A 14,380-nucleotide genomic window follows, 5' to 3' on the forward strand; every position below is an offset into this window, starting at 1 on the left:
GGGGAAATTCAACCTCCCCAAGTTGAATCCTTGATATTCTCACAAGCAGTGTGGACAACCAAAGCTATAGGCTGAGCCCCCAATCTTGGGGTTTGTTCATATGAAACTTAACCCCACAAAGGAGAGGTCAAGCATACTTAAAATTAGGCCTAAGAGTCACCCCTAAGAGAACCTCTTTTGTGGCTCAGATGTGGCCTCTCTCTCCAGCCAACACAACAAGCAAACTCACCACCCTCCCCCTGTCTACGTGGGACATGACTTCCAGGGTGTGGACTTTCCTGGCAACATGGGACAGAAATCCTAGAATGAACTGGGACTCAGCACAAGGGATTGAGAAAAACCCTAGAATGAGCTGAAACTGAGCATCAAGGGATTGAGAAAAGCCCTAGAATGAGCTGAAACTGAGCATCAAGGAATTGAGAAAACCTTCTCGACCAAAAGCAGCAAGAATGAAATAAGACAAAGTGTCAATGGCTGAGAGATTCCAAACAGAGTTGAGAGTTTATCCTGGAGGTTATTCTTATGCATTAAGCAGATATCACCTTGTTATCCAAGAGGAAATGGAGAAGCTGGAGGAAACTGCCTGAAAATGTAGAGCTGTGTTCTAGTAGCCATGTTTCTTGATGATGATTGTATAATGGTGTAGCTTTCACAGTGTGACTGTGTGACTGAGCAAACCTTGTGGCTGATGCTCCTTTTACCTACCTTGTCAACAGATGAGTAGAACATATGGAATAAAAATAAATAATAGGGGGAACAAATGTCAAAATAAATTTAGTTTGAAATGAGTGATCAATGAAAGTGAGGGGTAAGGGGTGTGGTATGTATAACTTTTTTTTCTGTTTTCGTTTTATTTTTCTGTTGTCTTTTTATTTTTCTTTCTGAATTGATGCAAATGTTCTAAGAAATGATCATGATGATGAATATGCAACTATGTGAGATGATATTGTGAATTACTGGTTATATATGTAGAACGGAATGATCATATATTGAGAGTGTTTGTGTCTCGTAATTTTTTTTAAAAATTTAAAAATTAATTAAAAAATTAAAGAGGGTTATTTAAAATAAAACACTTTCAATTTTGGAAGTAAATATGAACAAAAATAAAAGACAAAGACCTAATCTTTTTTATGATGTCTCTGGATTTGAAAAGGCCTCAGACAGCCAATTAATTTGTTCTTTAAGTCAATACTGGTGGAGGGGACACCCTGTCTGCCTTAAATTAACATGAATACTGCCGAAGTCAGAGCAGTCCCCAGGCAAAGTTTGGAAAGAGGCACCATTAGCTTGTGGCATCTTTGTGTATCTTCTGTACCCCTTGGAAGGCCTGGACCATTTTCCCTTGGGCATGCAGAGTTAATATGGCATACCAATATGGTCTTCAAGGCCCAAACAACAGGATAAATGCTTTTCGAATCACTCATTCTCTTTAGAACCAATTACACCTTGTCTTACTTCAGGGCAAATACCTTAGCTGAGGAAATTAAAGAGCAAAGCTCTCTGGGGTGAAATTTCTCTGAACCTATTGTCTAATTTAACAACTAAAGGGAATATACTAAGACCTCAGCTATTTCTAAACCACTATGCTTCATAACTACCAACATAATTTCTAACTGGATAAATATCAGGTCCTCTAAGGTGAAATGACAAAATCCAAAGATATGGTAAAAAAATTTGTGGCAAGGAATCACTTGCGGCCTAGCCTTTGGGTGTGCATGTGTAGCTGATATTAACACCATTAAACAATATTATGAAAGGTAAAGCAGTATTTTTTATCAGACCATTGCACTGACTACCAATATTTCATGCACCATCTTCAAAGTATAGTGTTAATCTGGATAAATGTTATAAGAAGCTCACCAAAACTGCCACCACACTAACATCCAGATGGTGCCAAAAGCTACTTCTCACCAATAAAGTGTGAGCAGACAGGCCTTGTCACATCCAAACTGAAGTGAATACTAAATGATTAAATGTACCCTGTCCTTGTCACACCCAAACTGAAGTGTATAATGAATGATTATATGTATCCATACAAGCTGAACGCAGAGGACACTAGAATTCAGTGTCCTGCACTGCCAGCACTGCCAGTACACCCATCTGTGTGGTGGCAAATCTGCCCAATCAAAGACTTTCCACTTGGGTTCAGTGGCCGCAGGTTAGGAGGCGACCTAGGCTCCAAGCAGAAGAATATGGCTGCCTTCTTGGAGGCAGGAATGTGGCTCAGCCTCGGCTTCAGCAGCTCCTTGGTGAGACTTAGGCCCAAGGTCGGGGGATGCCCACACAGGGGTTCCAGCAGGGCCTGGTGAGCAGTGTTCAATTCAGGAAGCAGATCACTGAGTTCTGGGGCAATACCTCTCTGGGACGGCAGCTCCAGGTTGCTGTACCCAGCAGCTGCGCACCTGTTATGCAATATGGATGGATCCTGATGCTTGGCAAAGGCCCCTATGGAAGGCCGGAAGCCAGGTGCCACCACGCAAGGCTCGTGCTGCCTGGAAGTTGGTATAGGCACTGCAGGTTGGGCTGTAGCATGGAGAAGGCCCTGGCAGCCTCACTGGTGGTGGTTTCTGGTGGCCCATTGCCCGGTGGTAGCCACGATGAGCAGGGGCAAGGCCGGGCAGCAGGGCCTCCCCAAGCCATAGCTGCTTTGTGATTTTCCTCTAGAGACTGCGTGCAGCTCTACCCTCAGGAATGGGGAGCTCCGGGTCCCTGATGCAGGCGCCTTTGCTCTCCGTTCTTTTTTTCTCCTTTTCAGAAGTGCACCCTTAGTTTATTGTCCTACCTAAAAAATATCAGGTCTTAAAAAGCTGAAACTGTAAGAGAATACGCGAATATTTGAATGCGGTGAAAAGGAGAAATTTTAGGTTGTATGTATGTTTGTATGTATGTTCCCAGAATAAAAATTTATAAAAACAACCATAGAACTTACAACAGTGAACCTTGATGTAAACTAAAGACAACAGTTAATAGTACAATGCTAATATTCTTTCACAATTTGCAACAAAGGTACAACACTAATGCAAAGTGTTAATATAAGGGCTGCGTAGTATAACTCTGCATTTAATGTAAACCTACAACTTCTTTAATAAAGGGGAAAACAGTCATGCCAGGGAAAAAATTGGAAAAAAAACAATAAACCTAACTATATACCAAACTGATATCATAACCACAAAGAGAAAGAATTTCTTCTCAGGACTTTAGAACACAGTATTGTGACTGAACAGCCTTATGTAACATAAATATTGATGTTTTAGAACTATTATCTTTACATTATAGATTAAATCAACTAAATAATTGTATCATGCCAGGACTCCAGATCCACAGAGTAAGAGAAATGGCATACAATTACAAAATCAAAGAAAACAAGTGAAAATAGAAATGGTAAGAATGGATAAAAATATTGATACGAACTCTCTAAGATACATTTATTTTGTTTGCTATCCAGCACAGAAACAATGTCACTCCAACAATGAGCACCTCTAAAGTTCAAATTGTAATCTTTGCTATCATTAGCCATTAATAGAAGTCCCTGGAAACAACAGCTAATTTCAGGTCTGAAACAGGGAAAATACAAACTGAAAGTGGGACACTTTGCTCTGTCAGAAACCAAGGATATTATTTAAGATTAATGGGTCATGTTAAGAGGATCCAGAATCCAGTTTCAAAGAGATCTTGGTGGGTAAAGGGATGATGACTTCAGCATTAAGAAGAATCGGATAGAGCTGAGACTGATGGGGTTGAGACAGGGATGGGGATAGGTATAGGGATGGGGATAGGTATATAGATGGGGAGGGAGAGAGGTAGACTGGGCCCCACCCCCACAGCCTACTCTTCCAGTGGCACCTTCCTCCCACGGATTCAGGGCACACGGCCCAGTGAATGCAGGGCTGTTCAGGTCGCAGGCACATGAAGTTGGATTACCTAGAATAAGGCCTAAGAGTTGCTTCTTCAGAAGCTTTTATGTGGCCTCTCTCTTTCTCTCTCTAGCCCAACTGTGCAAAGACAATCACTATCCTCTCACCCCTTAGGGAAATGACACTCAGGGGTGAGAGTCTCCCTGACAACATGGGGCATGGCTCCTTGGGATGTCACTGGCCTAGAACCATGGGATCAATAATGACTTCCTGTACAAAAGAGGAAAAGAATTATAATAAAGTAAGGCATCAGTGGCTAAGAGAGATAAAATAGAGTCAAGGGCTATTTTGGAAGCCACTCTTATGCAAACTTCATTTAAATAGTGCTAATTGTCAAGGTGTGCTAAACCCCAACCAACACCACTCCTCTGAACTCTTAAGAACACCTAGGGCTGCAACTGAGATTCTATAAGAGCTTCATGCACTAACTTTGCCTTCATGGAACCTGTAATTTCCAGAGAATTCCTAAACCAGATGAATCCTGAAACCCATAGGGACTAGTCTCTTAGAGATTATCAACTAATTCTATCCCACTATCCTTTTCAACAAGAAAAAGTCAGAATGGGCATTGTCTAAAGATCCCTACAGATAGGGAGAAGGATCAAAGGAGAAGGAAGAGTTATAACATAAAAAATAGGGTTTAATAAATGAGTATGACAGCTGAATCACTATATTGGTATTTCTTCTAGCCCTCAGTGTTTTGGAGCAGTAGCATGAAAAATCTGACCCAGTGCAATGGTAACCCATAGAGAACTCTGAAATCTGTTCTCTAACTATTGATTGACATGAACTTTGAAAACTGCATTTCTTTAATTCCTTTTTATATATATTTCACACTAAAACATGTTTCTTTACCTAAACACACACACACACACACATACACACAATGAGATACCCACTAGAATGCTACTGTTAAAAAAAATGCAAAACAACAAGTGTTGGAGAGGATATGCAGAAATAGAACACCCACTGGTTAGTGGGAATGTGAAATCATGCAAGTGCTGAGAACAACAGTTTGGTGGTTCCTCAAAGTTTAGTATACCATATGACCAGGCAATTCCACTACGAGGAACATACTCAAAAGAACTGAGGGCAGGACTCGAACGGATATTTACACACTGAAGTTCATAGCAGCATTGTTCTATCGAAGCCTAATCACCTTTTCAATATTTTAAACAGTGGCCCAATGAGGTAATGCTGACCTCAATAGCTTTGAGTCTCTAACACTGGCTCTCAGCAGCACAAAAATACCTGAAGTTTCAGGGAACTACCAGGTTGTATACAAATAGCTCAGTATCTCAGGATTTACAAATAACAGTTACAACTCCTGAATATAGATTACTGCCGGAAGAGCTCACAATCTAGTACCCCTTACAATAGGCCCTAATCTCTAGGCATTTGACTTCAATACTCTGAGTTTGTATATTATGGCTAGTCCATATCAGTGAGGTATAATATTTGCCTTTCTGTTTCTTACATTTCATTCAACATTCTTAACCTTAAGTTTCATTCACCTAGTTGCAGGCTTCACAACTTCATTCCTTCTTACAGCAGCTCAGTAGTCCATTGTATGAAAACATCACAGTTCCCACTTCCATTTCTCAGTCTTTGTACCCTTACGCCACCACCATCCACTGCAAATCATGAACACTGCAGCCATCAACACCAGTGGGTGTTCCTCCAACTATGTGCCTTAGTAAGAGGTTTGCAGGATTATTTGGCAACCCCACCCCTAGCCTCCTGTGGTACCACCACAGGGCCCTCCAGAGGAGTTCTGCCTCTCATTTCCCCACCAACAATGAATAGGTACATTTCCTTCTCCACACTTCCCCTAGTACTTGTTTCTCTGTTGATACTTTTTTTAGTTTAAAACGAACTCTATATGCTTAATTAAGCTTGGTACTACCAAAATCGCAGTCCAAACAGAAAGTCACATGCCCATACATCAGAATTTCACTAACAAAATATTCCTGGGGAAGATTTCACTTGGCACATGCCAAAAGAACACCTACCCCAAGCCTGTGGTCTGGGTGGGGGCTCCTACCGCTGTCTGGCCTGCTCCTAGCAGTCCTCCTATGCATGCCTGTGCCCCTGGGTGTGGCTCAGTGACATGGAGGCTCCAGGTCCACCAGCTGGGGCAGCAGCGAGTGACCACCGCCACCCGTCTTTCTGCAGCACCACAGGTAAAACAGCAATGCCCACGGGAGGGTCTCGCACCTCGCCTTACTTTGGTCGCTGGAGACATCCCAACCGAACGCCTTTAGTTCTCAGGCCTCTGGGGGTGTGGCTTCAGCTGGTGGCCTCGCCCCCGTGGGGCCTCCGGGGTGCAGGAGACAGGTCGGTGTGCGGGGCTACATCCCCGGTGGTCATGGCGGGCTCGGGTCACATGGTGCCTAGGCCTCGGAAGGGGCTCTTCTTGCCCCAGCCGCCAGGGCACATGGCCACTACCTCCCAGGCGAAGGAGTCACCTACTAGATGAGCCTCCGCATGGCCGAGGCCTCGCTGGGCTGGGGGCCACAAGGTGCAGGTAGGCCGGACCTGGAACACGTGGCTGCTGCAATGGGCGGTGTTCCCACAGGATGCAAGGAGGACTTCTTCCGGGTGGGGTGGGGACACTTCCAGGCCCGGGGCTCAGCCTCCGGCTTCAGCAGTTTCTTGGCGGGGAGTGAGGCCCCGTGTCCAGAGAGGCGCGCGCAGGCGGGGCCTCACCTGGCGGTGGCTGCTTCAATGAGAACAGATCTCCGAGTTCTTGCGCAGGGCCTCGGGCTACTCTGGGAGAGTCCGCGGGGCCTCAAGACACAGCTGCAAGACGCTGGAGCTGGCCGCTTCGCACTCCCAGGCCCGGGCGTCCCGCCTGTGAGAAGCGCTCTGGATGGGCCCCAGGCGCTCAGCCAAGGCCTCCCAGGAAGGCCGGAAGCTGGGCGCCTCCATGCGGTGCTCGCGGCCTGACTCGCGAACGCAGGGAACATGTGGAGACACCGCCGTGCCGGGCTGCGCGCAAAGAAGGCCCCGCGGCCGCGCTGGAGACAGGTGCTGGTGGCCCCTAACCCGTGGGAGCGGCGGGCAGGGGGAAAGCCTGGGGAGCAGAGCCTGGGCGAGCCACTTTGCAGGCCGGCAAATGGGCCTGGCCTCACTCACCATGGCGGGCACCTATTTGACGCGCCTGCGCAGCTCCGCCCACTGCACCCCCGCGCAGGCGCCGTTGCTCTCTTTTTTTTTTTTAACTAGTAACAGCTACTTTTGTTTTTTTCAGTGCAAAACAATAAAAGTTTTGTTCACAGTTACACACAAGCATCTGCCTTCACATTTTAGACCATTCTAAGAACAGCAACCCCTTTTGGCTCAAATTCCCATTCACTAAGAATGTACCATTTCCCCTTGCAGCTTAAAATATTTATGGCATCAGATGTAGATAATATGACATGCTTTTAAGATTAAGATAGGAAAGTTTGAACATTTTCACAAGAGAAGACTTTCTTCAATTCAAGTAAAAGCAGTCAGTTTAAAAAATATGTTTTTTTTCACTGATGGGATCCCTTTAAACTGCAAGTTAGCTACATAGGTTTCAGCCATGATTGAGTTATAAAGTTAGATTCATGTCTTAGCAAAATGTGTTCCTCCATAGTATACTTGTGGCCCATTGAAGTCTTCTGAAAAATGATAACTGATTCTTCCTAGTGCAAAATGTCTGGCTTCCTCTTTAATAAGCCAAAGTATTTGCTACATACAGCAGCACCCTGCCTGCCTATCCAAACACTGTATCAAGGTGGAGGAAGGTTGGGCTGAGGATTCTCAGACTCTCAGAAGTCTCTTCTAAAAAATCTACTCCAATAATTAAACCAGTCTATTTTAAAAAATGGATAATTTTGTGACATTCTGCTTTTATTGACTGGGAAATGGGGAAGAAATCGCTTCTGCATTCATTAAATCATTTTAAGGCCAAAAATAGTCATGGGCATAGGTGTCCAATTATTCTAGTCAGATTTCCCTTGTAGTTTTAACCACTCTTCTTTCAGGTTAGCATATATAGACTGTAAAACAGTGTAATGCCAGGTACTTTTATGTACAGCTGTATAAGTTCAAAAAAGCTATCCGAAAGAAAACCATATCTATGTATATACAAAAGTTGTTTATACACAAGTCTGTCCATAAGAGTCTATGCATTTATTTTCTCAGAAGAACCCATGGGTGCCCCCTCTTGGTGAAGACACTGATATTTCATTAACATATGTTATGAAAAAAGAAAGACTATTTCCAGGATTGACAACACTGTGCATCCTGCATTTAGACCATGTAGGTCCACTAGATTGGTTAAGAGATCCTCCCATCATAATGCAGGTTAAGAGATCCTTCCATCATAATGCAGGCCACAACAGGTGCATGGGCATTCTAAAGGCCCCCAAACAGCTTCCCACAGAATGCTCCAAAGTAAAAGCCTATAAACCACTTGAGATGAGAAAGCAGAATGAGTTCTGTCTTGAGTGTCATCATAGGCCTGGTTTAGGTGTGCACACCTGCCCTGCTCACTGTAGGTATTCCAGTTCATCTACACTGATGACTTTGGCAGGCAGAAAGGGCAGGGGCTGCTGCAGGACATCTGAGCCAAACCATTTAGCAAGGCCCATGGGGAGCGGCTCCTCTGGCAGGTGCAGTGCTCCAGCTCAGGGTGCATATGGGGCATGCCTGACTGACTGGGTACAGTCCGTGGGATTGTCTGGATGCTGACCACTACTGCCTGGGAACCAGAGCCTGGAGGATACAGAACTGAGTGCTGTAGGTAGTGTGGCACCATTGCCAGATGCAGAAGTGTCCCAGGATGAGGATTTAGGAGAGGTTGACTAGCAGCAGGTAAAGAGTAAAAGGGCTGACCCAGGATCAGGCCAGGTATTCCCTGTAGATGAGTCAGGCATATCCCTAAAGTAAGTACATCAACTTGGAGCAAACTTGGAAGATGCCGTGGATGTACTCCCTGGGCCAGCATCCTTTGGACCAAGCCTGGATGAAGCTGGTGAGCAGGCCAAATAATCAGTACATGGGAGACAAAGGGAACTCGGTGGACAGGGCAGAGAAAAGGTGTTCCTGAAACTGTGCAAGCCAAGGTGGGGGGTATTCTCACAGTTGCTTTAGGTCAATAATGTTGTTCTTTGGTGTAACGGTTGGTCTGGGACAGTGGGGTGGAACGTGAAGACTGCTGCAATGTTGACAGTTTAGGATTCATAGTGTGAAAAGAGTATCTATCAACACTGGGCACAGTGTTGTATGACAGGAGGTTATGTTTACTGGCCTTCTGAGTGTCCTCTTTGCTGTCACCAAGAGTCCCTTTTTCAGATGCTGGCTCTTCCTTTATTCTTTGCTCTCATACATCTTATAAATTGCTGAGGTAGGGGTGAAGGAAGGAGAAAGCCTGCTTGTGATGGAGGCAGAGGGGGCAGGGGAAGAGGCATTGCCTTGGTGCACAGGTGCTGGTGATTTGGTCACTCACTGGCACCTGTTTCTGAATCCATCTCTTGTTTGGTCCACCTGTGGTTTGCTAAAACCAGGCTGGTAGAAGTTTACTATCTGCATTGTAAAGTCATGCAGCAAAGGCCAGCCCATCCAAAGCTGCCTGTTGCAACTCTAGCTGGCTTATCTGGATGGCAGCAGGGCTGAAAGGCTTGGGCATGCCTTGGAAGGGATCTCCAAGCACCTGTTGTGGCCCTGGGGAGAAACCAATTGGTTAAGGTATTCTGGGGTGAAGGTAGTCTGCTGAGGCCGCACACATTTGAAATACCTGTTACAAGGGAGGAGAAGGTGCTCTTTGGCCTAGTAAAGACGCTGTTCACTCCAAGCTCCCCGTAAGGCCACTCAGAAGATTGGAAGAAGCAGGTCTTTGGACTGGTGAGCCCAGAAGTTCCTGCAGGATGTTCTTAGGGACAGGCTGGTCTTGGATCTCAGCAGAGGATGTCAAATGGTCTTCAAGGTTTCGGCTAACTTTGGGCTGTGAAGGTAAAGTCCCTCCTGCCTTCATAGTGCTCACTAGCTTGTTGAATGCAGTCATATCTCTGTCTTTTCTGAGCTGCAGATTGCTGGTTACAGTACTCAGGGTCTCCTCTAAGTGTTCTCCCATGAAGGGAGTTGAATTCTTCACTTGCTGGTCCACATTCAAGCCCTTGAGCCCTGCTCCTACCTCTTCCACTGAAAGCACAACTCCTGAATGCAAGCTTTCTTTAGGTTCTTTAGGCAAAGTAATGTCCTGAGTACTATCCAAAAGAGAGAATTGCTTGCTCGAGACCTGCTAGTCTCTCCAGTTCTTCATGTGGTGTTGACCCAAGACTGCTGGAACAGCTTACTGATCAGCACAGGTTGGAGAACCACCTACTGAACTGGATGGCAGAGACTGACCCTTCTCCTTTATCAAACATCCTTTATCATCGAAGCCAACCATGGCATCTTTTCAAGGTTAAAGAATTCATTAAAGTCAATTTCTCCTGGGACTGCTCAGGCAAAATGGCATCCCTTGGCAATTCCTGATCAGCAGTAGGCTCCTGTGCCAGGATGACCTCCACCTCATCTCCTTTAGCCACTCCTCCATTCCACTCAACTATGCCTTCCTTCACAGATGCTGTCTGTTGCCTTGTTCATTTACTCCCTTTGTGATCTCCTTCTAGTGTCTTATCATCAAGCCAGTCAGCTTACTGGTTTCTGACTGACTTGTGGGTCCATCTGAGAACCATTGTGGCTCTTCTGCATGGGAATCATTTCTTCTATGCTCAGCAAAGACACATTTACCATCCCTAAATTCCTTCCTGAAATGCTTGTCCTTATAGTCCTTCTCACAGTCTCTGTCTCTCTGTCTCTCAAATCCCACAGGTCCTTATCAGTAAGATGGTGATCAAAGGTCCAGGCAGACGTTATTCTCCCACTGACAATCCTGTGTCCACCAAGCAGATGAAGCCCATCACTGACCTTCTCCAACAGGCTTCCCGAGTGCAGGGAGCTAACTGCAGCCATCACATGGCAGCCCCCTCCGAAGCTTCATCTCTGTGGACTGAGAATAACATCTAAGTCATTTTCTTCCATATATTCTCATGGACCCACGACCCTGCACACCAGAGGAGGCTGGTCTGTATCCAACTCTTTCTTTAGACTTTCCACTGGTGAGCTCTGTCCTGAAGCTGGAATGTCAGCTCATCAGAATTTAAAAGGACTTCCTGAACAGAAGTTCACAGAAAATTTAAGGAACTTTAATGGAACTTGTGTTGCAAAATAATGCTGCCTTGTCTTTAGGCTAATCCCAGAATACACCTACAAATCCATCTTCCAAAATGTCTGCCACAGAGAAGGGGCTAAATCAGTTTTACAATTTTCATGGCAAAGGTTAAAATAAGTAATTTCCACAACAGCTATCGACATACAGTCTACCTTTGGAGGCTCCTTTCCTTAGAGAATTTTATTTCTGCAAATGTCATAATTAGAATTCAATCTCCAATGACTAATCAAGGAAATCTGGCAGCAGGAGACAACATGGGTCACATTTTAATTACAATTGCATCCTTCCTCTCTGAAAGGTCAGATGCTTGTTGCTAGTCATGTCACAGGAACTACTACATGCTGTGAATAACCAAGTGTACTTTTCAGTGAGTACCAGTTGTTTCCTTAAATCTCAGCAAGATTAATAAGAATACCAACCAATTTCTGTGTCCCTCTTAAAAGTGATGGGATGCAAAAAAGTAGACTTTCTGGCAATCAGGACAGTGAGTTGTGTTCACGTACTTGTATTATCTATGATGGAGGTGTAGCAATAGGAGGGCACTTACATCCACTGGTTTATTTGTTTATTTTTTCTTTCTTTCTTTAAATAAACATCTATTGAATATATACTTTGGGGCTGAGAATTGAACTCACACATGTGAAAGCAAAGATGAGCAACAGACTTTTTCCTCAAGAAGGGCATAACTGAATTTGGTAAAAAATTATCATTAAATGAGTGATATAGTGGAGTTATATACATGGTTCTTTGGGAAAACCAAGAAAGAAGTAATTAATCCTGTTTGGAGAGGTCAATAAAGACATGGCAGAAGAGCTAATATCTGAGCTGAGCCATACACGATAATAAGCAGGAAGAGCTTTAGTAGATTATAAGGGAGGATAGGGAATTCCTGGCAAAGGGAACCACATCTGTAGAAACAGGGATGTTTGGAGGCAACTGTCATTGGCTTAGTGAGAATTCAATGTCATGTGCTTTGGGGCAATTAATAGAAGAGGAGCACATGGTACAGAACAAGAATGTATTTTAATGCAAGCAGAAATGTAGACATGAATGAGAAATTTGTCCTCATCAAGTTATAGTTATGACAAGTTATTAACCGTCTCAGCCCTCATGACAGCCAGACAGGGCCTTTGGGAAACTTTGCCCTTTTGTACCATTTACCTGAGAAAATAAATTATTTTCTTTGTTTTTCATGAAATGAAAAAGATTGGTATGTCCATACAATGGCATATTATTTAGTAATAAAAATAAGTGAACTACTGATATACAGAAGAAAATGGATGTATCTCAAAAGCATTATGCTACATGAAAGAAGGCAGAGAGAAAAAACAATAAAATGCGTGATCCAATTTATACAAAATTATAGAAACAACAAACTAGTGACAGAAAACTGACTGCTGTTTGCCAGAAGTTAGGGATTTGGCAGAAGATGCTGACATAAAGAGACATTGAAGGAACTTTTTGGATTGTTGGAAATGTTCTATATCATGATTGTGGTGATGGCTGTAAACTGTGAACAATTCTCAGAACTCATCAAATTATATACTTAAAACTGGTAAAAATTATTGCATGCTAGTTATACCTCAATAAAGCTGACCAATAAGGTGGGCCAGATCAGTAAGTTTGAGTTAGAATAAGTTGACTTCAGTGGTTCTAGAGGAACAATAGTCTTCCCAACAAAAAATCCAGGATGAGGATGCTGAGCAAACCTACCCCAATTATCTGAAGGAGAACCACATTGGTTATTACTGAACTGGATAAGAAATTGGGGGAGTGTGATCCTTGGACTTAAAAATAATTTTGGATTTTAGGATGGTTGGCTTTACTTTACAATAATCAAAAATAATAATGGCTAAGTTTTATAAATCACTTCCTACCTACCAGAATTTCTTAAAGAGCATGAAAAATACAAATTCCTTTCATCCTCAAAAGAGCCCTTTGAGTAAGCACTGCCGTTATTCCCATTTCTCAAATAAAGAAAACTGAGGTACATTGAGGTTAATTAACTTGCCCCAATCACAAACCTAGTAAGTGTAAGAGCAGATATTTGAAATTAGGTTCAGAATCTGTATGCTTAATCACAGTCTTGCTATTTGAATTTAGTTTTTCCTGGAAATGTAATAATGAGGGAAGTTTATAGTCAACCTTGAAATATCTTGATCTGATTGCATATTATTATTGGAGGACTTATAACTACTTAAGACTTCTCCTTGTACTGATGCAGAAGGAACAAGAGGAGAGGCCAGATTCCCACTGCTTATAAGCATTTTAATAGATTATCTCCACTCAGTTGGAAAATGTGATGGTGTCAAGCAATAATCTATTTTTTTTCCATTTTGTATTATTTCAGAGCCTCTGATAACCTATAAAAGACAATGTGACTGGACATAATTTCAGGTGTAAACTTAGAATAGGGAATGAATTTTCAACCTTTAATAGAGTGTGGCGTTAGAGTTAGTTGATTTGTTGTGCTGTACCTGACAATTTCAGAGCCTTTTGAGAGGCAATATTTATATTTCCCACAAGTGATATCAAGAGTACCTACAAAGGAGCAATGGCTGATGTTGCCGGAGTGGCCTCATGGAGATGGGAACAAGACTCACCTCTCCCAAGAAGAATAACCACAGTCATACAAGCCTGTATAATCTCAGGCTTAATGAGACGCTCAATGGATTAGATGAATAAAATTCATGGGGGTTTTAGGAGGATTTCTTATAACCTAATATAACCGTTTCCATGCATAGGAACCACCACTGGTGAAACCCTTCTGGAACAAGCTATTAGACTATTGCTTGACACCATTGGTCCACATTTTCCAACTGAGTGGAAATAATCTATTAAAACACTTATATGGCACTCCCTTGCACACTTGCCTGCCCCACCCTCCCCTCCCCTCCCCAGCCCAGGCTCCTGTAGACCCATTTGCCCTTTGGTCTTCTGCTAGGGAGGATGTCTGTCACTTCCCCCTCCAGTGCCCTGGCCCTCTCACTCTTGCTGGTGTCTGGCTCCCTCCTCCCAGGGTCAGGTGCCTCTCAGTATGTGAGACACATTCTGTACAGAATTAAAAGTAGAGAATGAAACTATAAGAGAAAGGGAAAGACCGAAGAAAGACTGCAGTAGTACAAGGAGAAAACAGAATGCAAGAATGAGGAATGAATCTTCGTTTGAGAAGCAGCTGGAAAAATAGAATCTGTCAGAAATAATAAATAGACCAGGG

The 14,380-nt window shown here is 43.6% G+C and overlaps 1 pseudogene; it reads right to left on the bottom strand.

The window, feature by feature from the left end:
• Positions 1 to 8,437: 8,437 nt before the first annotated feature.
• Positions 8,438 to 13,794, bottom strand: LOC143649156 (eukaryotic translation initiation factor 4E transporter-like; annotated as a pseudogene).
• Positions 13,795 to 14,380: the final 586 nt, after the last annotated feature.

Source organism: Tamandua tetradactyla, chromosome 11 (assembly GCF_023851605.1).
Source record: "Tamandua tetradactyla isolate mTamTet1 chromosome 11, mTamTet1.pri, whole genome shotgun sequence".
NCBI lineage: Eukaryota > Metazoa > Chordata > Mammalia > Pilosa > Myrmecophagidae > Tamandua > Tamandua tetradactyla.